This window comes from Parasteatoda tepidariorum, chromosome 5 (genome assembly GCF_043381705.1).
Source record: "Parasteatoda tepidariorum isolate YZ-2023 chromosome 5, CAS_Ptep_4.0, whole genome shotgun sequence".
Taxonomy (NCBI): Eukaryota; Metazoa; Arthropoda; class Arachnida; order Araneae; family Theridiidae; genus Parasteatoda; species Parasteatoda tepidariorum.
In genome coordinates, this window is record NC_092208.1 from 36,269,590 (window position 1) to 36,281,839 (window position 12,250).

The following is a 12,250-nucleotide window of genomic DNA, read 5'->3' on the forward strand; positions in this document are numbered from 1 at the left end:
TATAGCCCAAAGAAGGATTTGCTTCTTTTAAGTTAATAAACATTTCAGTGCTTACGTGCATATGTTGAAAAATTCACAAGAACTTGGAAACTCTGAATAGAAAACTTGATCTTAGGATAAAAAAGTTCATAAAATTGTTCCGCCTTAGAAATCATGATTTAAGAATCCTATTCATATATTAAAATATTTATAAATTACTGTTCTTTATAAGATTTGTTTCTACTGAACTTTAGCTCTCAGGTTTTTGCAAAATTACTCTTTTTTGGTTCACTTAGGTCTGTACTGGTGTATACGCATTTACAAACGCGCAGCATAGTTACTACAAATATGACATACGAAAACACGCAAGATGCGTAAAATTGCGAACTCTCACTGTTTTAATTTTTATTTACTTTTGTTTTAATTATTAGACATTTCAGGTTTGTAGCAGATAAATTATTTTACGATTTACCTAATTTACCTCAATGAAATGAACTAGAAACTCAGTATTTTTCTTTCTAGAAATTATGTGTGTTTATTTTTAAAAATAAGTGATACATCTATTTACTGAAAAAAAACTTTGCCTTAATAGTTCTCGAACGAAAGACATTTATTTATTTACTATAATAATGAAAAAGAAGAAAAAAAAACTAAATGTAATGTGACATTGTTTCCTGCATTCGTTAGATTTGCGTGATACGAACTGTGTAGCAAATTAGTTTTCTAATTTTGAATTTTTTTTATTTACACGAACGAAGTGATTAGTCAAATCGTTAAACGAAGGCTTATAACAATGCTTTGTATAATAAATCTATATAATTTCAGATAATTCCATATTGAGAAAATTACTATTGATAAACTTCTATTATAATGAATACATATTTCACGTAAGCGATACGGTGTGATACTAAAAAAATCATACACACAGATATAAATGAAACTTATAATGACAACTGTATGCTTTTAACGGAAAAAATAAGGATGGAATAAAAAAAATAACTAATTATTATCATTACAAAATTATCAAAGGCCTAAAACAATAATTTTTAATTTGAAATTAAAATCCAAGCATAATTCACGCAATTTTTACCATACGTTCAAGTTTTTTTTTACCATAATGCACTTTAATATTGCATATTAAAATATCGATGTAATTATAATTCCTCCTTCAAAAAATATTGAAAATCCATAAAGCAATTCTCATGTAGCTTTATAATGTTTCATTCAAATATTCAAGAAAATATTTGCGATTTTTTTTTATATTGCTATTTCAATGCTTTGAAACAATTATTTAATTCCATATCTTAGCTATCTTTACTGAAATGCAACGAGTTAGTTAACTTTGGCAACAAGAACAATCATGGTTTTTATTTTTATTCACTTAACAATCTCTAGTTTTTATGCATTTGAAAATTAGCAATTTCTCTGGCATTCTTCTAAGAAACCTAAGCTTTTCAATTCTCATTTAGTTATGAATTATCCATTAAACCTACTTTAACTAGGTTTTTAACACCCATGCAAGTGATTTCACATTTGCAGATTCAACTGTAACTAACTCTTTTTTTTACCCAAAAAAGTACATGTTTATCAAAACATTTGCTTAAATTCCTGTTCAATCCAGCTTTTGATCTTAGTCAGTAAATAACCTAATTCGATTTTTCCTGCTTAAAAAATAAAAGAATTATTTAATTTTTTTAAATTCGAATTGAAATTTTCCTCGTTATTTTAAAGATTATTTATATGCGGAATAACATTTTTAAATTTATTTGACACAGAGAATATAAGGTTTATTTAAGGTTTATATAACAGTGAATATAAAGTTCAACATCATACTTAGAGATTTAAGAGCGTAATTTACGAAAAAAATATGGGGTTTAAAGTAAGAAAGATTGTTATCAATATTTATATTTTTCATATACTTTTGAGTAGGAAGATTCAAAAGTTTTAGTTATATAAGTTATAAATGAATCAACATTAAAAACTGAAATATTGCTAAACAAATAGTTTAAACATGCAAAAAAAAATAGATAATATCTGTTTTACGTCCTAAATTCTGTGAAGTTTAAATTCCACCTAGACCTTCAAAAACAATTCTATGGGAAAATCCTAATTCGAAATTATTGACCTGTAAGTTTCAAAAGAAGTAACCGGAGGGCTGAGTTACAAGTTGAATAATTTAACACGTACTAGGTGAAACATTAAGGAGTATCTGAAAGATGGAGCTACATTTTTTCATCAGAAAAATATTTAAGGCAACTATTCACTGTTTTGATTCATTTTTCAAAAACAGCTGTTGGACCTACTTTTATTAATTTAAAATACTGGTGTTTGTACTCAATTTCTTTTTTAAAAAATTTGAAAAGGAATTATTAAGGGAGTATGTTTCTTTTTCGTTTAAAATTGTAGAAGTATAGGAAAGATACGTTAGCGTTGAATACATAATAAAAGGTTTTTACCAGTTTAATCTCTTCTCTTCTTTTTTGTATTAGAATACTCTCATTTATTTTGTCTGATTATTTGAGTACATTTCTTTATTTAAAAAAATGTTGTATTTTAACAAAAAGACATGCATTGAATTGTCAAGTAAAGCCTAACCAATAAGGTGAAGTTCTTTTGTTAATTCAGTTTTACAGCATTTTAATAATTTTTGAAAGTGCATAATTCATTAATTAAATTAAAATGAATACTTATATTGATTGTTTTATTTATTCTTGTTTTAATATTTTTATTTGCTTTTTATTAAACATTTAGTTTTTTTAAAAACATCCTATTAAGAACAAGCAGCTGCGTAGTCAATAAAAGTACTTAATTAGGCATCCTTTATTTTAATTTTTTGTTTTTGGCCCATTATGGGCCCCTTAATTTGTCTATAAAAATTTCTTTGGTACGATTGTTTAGAACATTAAACTATAATTTCTAGTCGAGTCTTAAAATTATGAGTTAATACTAAGGGAAGATACGGAGTGATTCGTATGCGCAGTGTCATAGCTGATTTTATCCGTTTTTTTAGCAATTATTCGCTCTTTCCAAACGAAAAATAATAATTTTTATATTTAGAACACTTTATTCACGCTAAAATATGGAAAAAGATATTCCATTCTTACAAAAGTATATTTTATTCAAAACTGAAATAAATGTAAGAAAAATGGCGCAAAATTGAAAAATTTCAAGCAAACTGCAGCTTACTTTATTTATGAATATCACCCCACATCCTTAAAAAAATTATGCATCTAAATATTTTTAGAAATAAGGTACAACAAGTAACCAAACGATTAACAAACACCTTCTGAAATTCAATTAAAAATCATATAAGGATACGATAAACTCATTTATCTAGCTATTAGTTAAGTATCTTTCTCGCAGCGTGGTGATGAAACCGTTTGGGCCATTTGCAATTTTGCCACGTGATGTAAAAAAAATGTGTCACATTTATATATGCTCTATCATTAAAGTGGAAGCTCGTTAAATTTTTTCCTGCTTTTTAAATTCGTTAATTATTGAAATATTAATTACTGAATGGAAAATTTTTTAACAATAATCAATAAAATATCCTTTGGTACAAGTTAAATGCAGAGTAAACAAACTAAAGTATAATATTAGTATATTAAGTTGGCACATAAATGCCCTATTAAATTATATTATTTTAATAAAAAAATATATAATACTAACTTCATAACATTTCTGAAAAATTATGCAAATGAACCCATGATTTACGTAAATTTCGAAAATTTACGTAAACCACAGTAGACTGAAAAATTCAATACCAAGAAAAATTACAAATTTTATTTTAAATATCGCAAGTGAAGGATTGATAGACATACAGATGCAGTTGAAGTTTGCTCATTGTAAGGGGTCGCCTCAATCTATACAAAGTAGAAAGTAAAACAGTTGCAGAAAAAAACAATAATGTTTTTAAGGAAATCAGATTTATTCTCATAAGATTGTTGAAAATAGAATTTCTAATTTATGACTAAATATAATACAATGGAGTAAAATGATAAATAATAATCGAACTCTATTGAGTTAAGCCATTGAGAGTCATATTGTGTACTGGGTGACAAAAGATGGAATAACTGAGTTTTAACAATGGTTCACGTGAACTTCCTTGAATTTTCAAAGGGGAAAAGCGAACGCCCTAACTTTAATACAATTTCGGCCTCCAGTAAAACACCCACTGCTCAAGATTTATTTAAATTTAGCAATTTGTTTTACAAACTTACAAGATTTGGCCACCAGATGTTAATTTTACTTTTTGCGCATTTTGTCTTATAATGAAAATTTTTTAAACAAATTGAAAAAAAAAATTATACCTAGACATAAATCGCTTATCCAAATATAATTTCAGGTGAAAAATATATGATTCATAAATAATTATTATTTTTTCATACTTTATTTAATAAAAGATGAAAAATGAATTAATTGAAATTTATGCAAACTCTTACATCATTTTGTGGAATGAAAATTTTATTTGTCAAATTTGAAATTTGAACAACATAACTCGACTTAATTTTAATTCTACGATACTTTTAAATTTTTATTTTGCCGCATAAAATTACATTCTTTAAAATTGTATTTTTTGTATTAGACAACAAAACACGGATCTTCTTAGCAATTAATAAATAAAATAATAAAATATATTAATTTGTTACTAAAATTATTTTTGCCTGGAATTATATTTGGATAAGTGAGTTTTTTTAATAGGAGAAAAAAATATTCGATTTTCTGAAAAAATTCTCGAGGCATGGTGAAATGAGCATAAAAAGAAATTAACATTAAAGGGTACAAACATATGTCCACTCTTCTAACCAAACTATCATGACCAAATTTCTAAACTTGTGGCAACCCCTTATATTGTGAGAGTCGGAAAAACAAATTCGTCAAAAAAGGTGTGTATTATCAGAGAAAGTACGATTTCATGTTTTGTTTGATTTCAGAACTTAAAATCCGATCTGAATTAATTAATTAGCACGTTAGAGACCAACCCATCGAACTATTAAGAATAAGTCTTAATATTTGAAGATCCGATAATTAGAACAAAAGTTATTCAAAACTTTTTTTTATTGACACTGTGCGTCATGTTCCGTTTATTATGTTTGCTAATTCGAAAACAATTCCAATAATTTTTTAATGTACTGTAATTATGCAAAGTTAACCGGTTTTTATTATTTTGATTAATCAGCATAATTTATTCTGTAAGAGAATTATTTAACTTACCATTTGACTCTACGATACTTTATTTCCGTCCAAAACCTATATTGAAAACAAAAATAATGCTTTAAATTTCTGTTTTAAACAAAAATTTTTAGTGCCTGTAAAAATAATTATTTACTCCTAAATTTCCTTTTCGATTTTTTTTTCTTCTACTTGTTTTGTCAATCACCATATTTGATGTTTCTCTGAGCATTAACAAGCATGTAAGATGTGTCTAGCAGCAATAGGCTTTGAAAAAACTGTAAAATTTGTTATTTTTTAAGTAGCAAAGTTCTCAGGGTTCGTTAATGATTCATTTTGCAGTAATTTTATTACTACCGAATCAGTAATTTTTATTACTACCGAATAATAAAAATCAGGCCATTCAAATGATCCCACTATAAGATATTCAATTTTCATGATTTCGCAAATTAAATATCAAAACAATCCGTTTAATCCTTATTTATTTTTTTGTACAAGAAGTTAAATGCATTATTGCTAAAAAGTATAATTAAAAAAAAAACGAAAAAGTAAATTGTTATAAATGATTTGAATGCAATTCAAATCATAGTTACTTACCCAAACCTTGACGCGCTACGAATATATTTGGCTAAAGAAAATATAGATGAAATACAAACAGTCAAAGATAGACATAATTATTTTTGTAGAAATCAGGAATTAATTTCGATTAAAAATAACGAAAAGATGTATCAGACGAGAATGTATCAGTAAATAGTTTGTCAGATTACAAAATATGAAAATAGAAGCGTCAATAGAGAATGATGGCATCACCTTTTGGCACTTTTTTAGTGAAATACAAAGGCGCGTTTATTCGTTAGTTACTTTGAGTTGGCCTGAGTCTCGATGTACTCAAGGTAATCATATAATACTGGATAATTCAAAGTTTAAAATTAATAAAGTTGAATTTTAATTATAAAATTTTAAAATAAATTATGTTGAATTTTAATTGTGAAATTGCAACATTAATAAGGTTGAATTTTAAATATTTTCATATTGATATTTTCAGAGAAATTATAAACAATTAAAGAAAAAAATTACTTTTCAAAGAATTATTTATTAAATAACGGAAAATGATTAGCCATGGATTTACCCTAATTGGATTTGTACAAGGTAAAAACATAAATTTAGTTAACAGAGAAATTTTTAATTATAACATGCAATTAACTTAACGATTTTACATAGAATTTAATTACAATAGTCAGAAATCCTTTGTTTTTTTATGAAATTTTGTAAGAGTTCGTACATTTGTTTTTTCAATCAATAGACCTGACTACAAACTCTTTTAATTCTATTAATTTGATCGAAAATGATATTTAAATAACTGTTTTTACTTGCACCAGATTGTTCCCTCTTATAAGTACCCTTTTATTACTAAACATATTTTTGATCAGTGCAACCAATTTAAAATTCAGAAACAACGTAATTTCGATAACTTAAATCAATGATTAATTGGTGATAACCCTCACTATAATATAATTATTTTCTCAAAGGTGCCGATTATTTATGCATCCATATAGCTTTTAAACCCTACCTAAATGTATCATGTTAACTTTGCTGTTGGTGCGACTGGTACTTGTGCCAATAACTAAAAATTAACAGACTAGCTATCTAACTACTCTGCTAATATTTAAGCAAATGAGCAAATTTATATAAGCTTTTCTTTTTAGTTGTAGGCAATACATATATCACCGAATTTTACTTATCAATACCAAATTTATAAAAATATTGCAAAAAAAACACAATTTTTCCAGAGTTGATGAATCTTTAAGTGGAAAAGTGGGAAATAATATAATTTTAAATATTCGAAACAACAACTTTTCTATGGTTTTCGTTGAAAAAATTAGAAATAAAAATTTGAGTGTAACTTATATGAATCGAGTTGATGTAGTATCAGTTAATTTTTCAAGTATTATGACCGTTTTATATAAAGTTATCTTAAAGTGTGTAGGAAAATGTCGCATAAAAATTATAAAGAAAGGATTCTAAGATACGTTTTTTTTTAAATGAAGGTAAAGTCTGGAAAATTAACTGAGATTATATCAACTAGATTTTTATATTTTAAACTCAATATTTTATTTCTTATTTTTTCATGCGATTCATAAAAGTTATCTTTAAAATTTTATTAAATTTTTTTCGACTTCTCTATATAAATAGTTCATAAGTAATAAAACGGTTACTAACCTTTTGGTTAATATCTTACTTCTTTTGTCTCAATTTGGATTAGATTATCTACAATACTAAGCATCATTGGTGTAACAATTATAATAAGAAATTAATACAAATTTCGTATTAATTTTGTTTTCAAATACGAATGAATTTTTTTCATTTTATTTATCATTAACATTAAATTAGTTATTTTATCGAAACACGTTTTAAAAAATTACTGTAAGCAAAATACACATGTGGTGCATGCTTGAGGAATACTAATTTGGTGACGTAGCCCAAGCGTGCTGATGTATTAATGTTGTTCATTGAATTTATCGGACAGAGTAATAAAAAATATCTAACGTTTGATATACTTGAAGTGATCTTATTTCGATTAAATAAAGATGTAAGCTAGAAAATATCCCTGATGCTATCTTTAAGATATTTGAAAAATTGAATCGCCTAGTTAAATTTAAAGTAGTGACAACGCTTAAACTATCAAAAAATTTCTTTTCACTTTTTGCTCATCCTGCTCCAACGGTTTGTCGTAGAATTTTCTACTGTCAACACCTTTCAATACCTTTCTCGCGCTATGAACTATTTGTAGAGCAAATTTTATAGCGTTCAGTTGGATGGTTTGGGAGTCTATAGAGGACACACAGGCAGACAGACTGTCTAAGTATTAAGATTATTATATCTCTTGAAAGCATTTAGGAACATTTCATTTATTTAAGAATATTTTATTTTTTATTAATATTTTTATTATAATTTTATTTAGATTCGGTACACAAACAAAAAGTTGTTAATTTAGTAGTTGCTTAGAGAAAGAACAACTTCTCTCTGCCTTCGTTATTTAAAACATCATATGTACTAATCAATTTGCATTTTTAAGGGTAACCCTTTGAACTATAAAATTCGATTAACACCGTCGTTCGCTTTTTTCTTCTTTTTTTCATTTTGCACCCTATACTTTTAGAATTTTCATTCTAAAATTACGGTCAAGAAACCTGAAGCAGTCTACCCATTGAATTAAACATAATGTTAGGAAAATTTCATCGGTATAAATCATTTCCAATTAGCATTTTTTAAAAATTGTGAATGCTAAACTATACAATTTTGTAACCATTTCCAACTAGTATGATTTCAAAACCGTAAAAATAAAATTTAATTACACTTATGTTATGTTAAGATTTTTATTAAGCAAGAGACATTGACATTAGGTTGTGGATGAGTTGTGTTTTGTCAAGTGAGCCATGGAATGTGATTTAATTTGTTAACTTAAAGTTACTATTGTTACTCTCGAAAGATGAAAAATACTTTACTTTTTTTACTAAACAGTCCTTCGGTTCTGCCATCTGGGCGCTAATGAGTTTTCGTATTGCAATATTTCAGAGTTACCAATTGAGGAGTGCAGGATACTGGAAACTTTTTATGCGTTGAAAAAAGGAAAGGAAATAATGTTGCGTCAATGCTGGGAATCGAAGCCTTGCTCAACCTGTCATAAGAATGACAAATTAATTCTCTCGGCTAAAGTATGCAAAACCAATTCAAAATCCCAGCTGCAAAAACCAAGTGGCTTCATAAGGCGTAGCGTTATTGACGAAATTAAAATTCTGGCTGTTTAACCTTGTTAGATAAAACCTGTCAACAAACTCTTTTTTTCACAGTTAAAATTTTGAACACCAACTTTTTATGGTTGACTGTTTCGGTTGAAGATGGTAAACTAACAATTTAATCAATTGTAATTTAGCTATTTTTCCGAAAAATTTCTAACGGTGTAATTAATTTCCTTTTGAAGAATAACCCATTTTTATCATGAATTCGTACAAAAGTTATTAATCTGCTTCACTTTTTTTATTTTTTATTTTGAGCACTATGCATATTGCTTATGTTTCAGAAAAGTTAATTACCATTTGATCGTTTAAATGGTCATAATACCAATTACTGGAAGTAAAATTTCTATAAAAAAAAATTACTTACGTGAAGAGACTAGGATAGCAAGTAAAACGAGTAAGAGAACTACCTTATTGAAAGTCATAGTTTTAGCTTTCTAAACTGTGCAGATACTAAATAAGTAATCAATAAGCATCACCCACTCTTTCCTCTTATATTGATACACCGATACGAGAAAGTCTTGTAATTTTATATTTGTAATACAAAAATCTTATTTTATATCTGTAAGACGAAAAATAGATTAAAAAAAATAGCTTAAATCGATTTCGTAGAAATTGCATTTCGATAACGATCGCAAGCAATCTAAAGCGTCATAATTACTTTTCAGTGGAAGTCTACATGCTCCGAAAATTCGGAATAACAAAGTTTTGCCTCAAAAATATCTGGAATGTAATCCAACCCAAGGTGACCAATTACAATAATTGGAAATTTATTATTTATTATATTTTAATTTATTTTAATTTCGAATTTTTAATAGAAAATCGTAACTTGCGGAGTAAATAAATTTTATTACGTATGAAGGAAAGCAGCTTAGATAAAAATCAGCAATTTCTTTTTATTGTTTCACCTTCTATAAAATAAATTCTAATGTAATATATCTAAAATCATATTTGATCATTGCATAAGTAGCATTGATTAAATCGTGAACGAAAGATATTGTGTAACTGGAATTTTTGGGCAGTTAAAGAATTTAACTGAATTGCAGTATTAAAGATAATTCAAGGAACGGATCTTATGAGGAAATGAAAGAACTTGTTTTTAATTTATAATTTAAAACAGGAACTCATCTCTATTAAAGGTAGGTCTAGGTTAGAAGGCCAAAGAGAAAAAATGACCAGTTAAAACATATATTCGATATTTGTAAAGATAACGCAGCGGATGTAGTTTCATAGAAAGCAATTTATATTGCTTATCAATTGGTAAAAGCTTTATTTTTCTAGACAACATTGTTTCTATAAAACAATTTAAATGGTTCCATTATTTAGAAGTCAAATAATTTTCGTAAAATAAGCTTTTTGCTATTTTTCAATGCCTAGGTAATATTGTCTACTAGATGGACAAATGAAGGAAGTAAAGTGTTCAAGTAGAAACCGGACTACCCTAAATAACCTTTGATCTAATAATCAAATCTTCACGTTCTTAATGGTTCGTGACTCTGACCTCATATATGATAATTAATTAGAGCCGTGGGGGACCTAATTTGGGTGTAAGAGCAGCGATGGCTCAGGGGATAGAGCGTTCGCCTTCCAAAGATGTGTCGGGTTCGAATCCTTGTGATGGAACCCGAAATTGAGTCAGCTGCCAAATGTCGGTTATAAAAAAAAAAAAAAATATGCTATTTAATTTATGCGACGATTATGAAATCAGGTACAAAAACGTACTTTCTCTGTATAAACGTACTTTTTCTTTCCAAAGCTTCGGATTTCTGATATTTATAAATATAGAGAGCAGCCGCAATCTGGTAAATATGGTCATAATAATTTGGTTAGGAGAGTGATAAAAAATTGCGATGTTCATTTTACTTTTCGTGTATTTCGCCATATTTTGGGAACTTTTTAAGTTAATCGAACAATTTTCGCTCACAATTATAAAATTCTTTTTGGCCAAGTATTATGTATGCAAAATAAAAATTTATGCAAAAATTATGCAAAATAAAAATTTTAGTAAAATAATTATATGTTTGTTTCACTATAGTCGAAAAAATTTAATTATAAGGTATGCATTTTTTAAAACCAATTTAAAAATGCAGTTTTAAATGATAAATTTAAGACGAAAGAGTCAAATTGTCCCTGAGAAATCTAAATTCAGAAATAGCACTTTCTTAAAAATCGATGTTTCACACTATTCCTCAAATTTTGTATATTTCCATCTAAAATTAAATATTTTAAAATTAAGTGAAAAATTGCATTCCTGACAATTTTAAGTTTCTTTTTTCAACCATAATTTTAAGAAAAATAATTAAAATTAGTGAAGAATTGCCGCTTTCCTGACCATATTTCGCAGATTGTGACTACTCCATATATTTCAAAGGTCAGAAATCTGAATTCGTCAAAAAATATGCATGCTTATTCAGAAAAAGTTTAATTTTGTACCTCATTTCGTAACTTAAATTATCGTCTGCGCTAGTTAATATAATATTTTTTTAATAATCATTTATATAATATTTTTTGCCGAAATAATATAATTATTTTCATACGTCCTGTGCAAAACAAACCCACAATATCGTCAAACTAAAATTCAAATTTTTGATCAATTTCCAACACCCCTCCAGTATTAAAATTTTACTTTCTTAGTTATAATCAACAATTCCTTTTCTGTAATATATTTACTTTGAAATTATATATTTACTAGTGGGCTGCGCCCCCTGCTCGCTGACGCTCGCCAACCGCCGAAAATTGCTACTCGATCTTATATGGTTTGCTTCGCTCGCTACTAACTTAGGTACATTGCAAATGCACAAAATTCTAAGAACTTTTTTTTAAAAAAAAAAATTACATCTTTTTAGTAAATACTAAGTCTTTAAAATAAATTTGAATTCAAATAAATGACAAGTNGGATTGTTGGTCTATGTGCTATAGTATAAAATCTTAAAGCGTAACAGCACGACTGAGACTCATTTTACAATGAATAACAATAATAGGACAAATAAATTTGTGATATAAGTCAAAAATCGTCAAATAAATTCGTAATATATAGATTCGTGAAAAAAAGCCCTTCGACAAAATACTAAAATAGAGATCGAATCGACAAAGACTACTCACTTCTGCCTAACTAAATAGTATGAGATTGCCGCAGCTCTCTCGGGTTATTTCCGTTTCCGTTTTTAAAAGCGCTATATGTTGAGCTAAATTTAGCATGTGACATTTTTAGCGGCAATCATTGGTCGATTTTCTAGCGCTGCCATTTGGGGAGTTGTAATGNGGGGACATGAAAATGACTGTTTTTGTGAGAATGATCCATA